This window comes from Megalobrama amblycephala, linkage group LG5 (genome assembly GCF_018812025.1).
Source record: "Megalobrama amblycephala isolate DHTTF-2021 linkage group LG5, ASM1881202v1, whole genome shotgun sequence".
Taxonomy (NCBI): Eukaryota; Metazoa; Chordata; class Actinopteri; order Cypriniformes; family Xenocyprididae; genus Megalobrama; species Megalobrama amblycephala.
The window spans coordinates 40,439,191-40,440,525 of NC_063048.1; positions in this window are offsets into that span (position 1 = coordinate 40,439,191).

Consider the following 1,335-nt stretch of genomic DNA (forward strand, 5'->3'; position numbering starts at 1 on the left):
AAAGGCGTCCAACAATAGCTCCTTTCACTTCTCATGAATAGGGATTCTTCAGCACTTGCCAGACCGTTACTAGTGGAAATCAGAGGGAGAATGATATTGGCAAGTCCCAGTCATGCTTACAACACTTCTCTTTTTGTTTGGGTTGAGATCACTATATGGCAGCATTACATTTTTGACTAGTTTACATCACCGTTCCACACACCCAAAAATCTTTTTTTAGACTCTTTGCAAGCTCTTACAGATTTTCGCCTCAACCATGTGTCCACATCATTCCTCCCTCGTATAGGCCTAGTCAGCAGAGCAAATGTGCACCTTTCTGGACTCCACACCTGCTCACAGTTACATACAACTTCCATAAATCTCTAAATTGCTTAGTCTACTAGTCAAACAGACCCCTGACTAGTACTGTTGTGAAAGTGCCTCTTGACACCTAACTGAATATTGACTCTCTCTCTCTGCCTGTAGCTGATTTCAGTGAGAGGAATGTGAGTCTTGCAGAGTCAAGCGTATTGAAGTTCATTTGTGTGTCAGTGTTACAGCGTCAGTAAGTTTGCTGTATTAGCACATTTGCACAGCTGCAGTGCAGGACTTGTTGTGTTGACCACATGGGATAAAACCTTAATGCTTGCTATAAAACAATGGTTTTAAATGACTGAAAAGTGGAAAATTATAACATTTACCACATTAAAACACTGTCACGAGTCACGAGTACAGTGTGCTTTGGTGCTTTCAAACGTCTAAATCAAATTAAATTATGATATTTATATACACAGTATATAAAGCGTAACGCATTACAAGTAACGTGAGTTATGTAATCAGATTACTTTTTTCCAAGTAACTAGTAAAGTAACTGATTACTTTTAAATTTACAACAAATGATCTGAGTTACTTTTTCAAATAAGTAACGCAAGTTACATTGATTTTCTATTTATTGACTGACAGCTCTCGAAATCGTGAATTAAGCCCTGGGTATACTTCGTTTTTTACGTGAGCTAGTGAAGAACTTCACTTAAATAACACAAAAATACTTTATGTATTTAATCTCACTTTATTAACCAGTGTCTTTGTGCTGTTGACCTTCAATGATCCAATTCAACCATAGTAATGAACAAAAATGACTTTAGATAAACCACATTTGTTGTTTTTATTGTTGTAGAGTGCTGAACATTCTTGTTTGATCTGAGTTACTTTTTCAAATAAGTAACGCAAGTTACATTGATTTTCTATTTATTGACTGACAGCTCTTGAAATCGTGAATTAAGCCCTGGGTATACTTCGTTTTTTACGTGAGCTAGCGTATGCGCACAGTGGAACGCACAGCCTTGCAAAGTATGC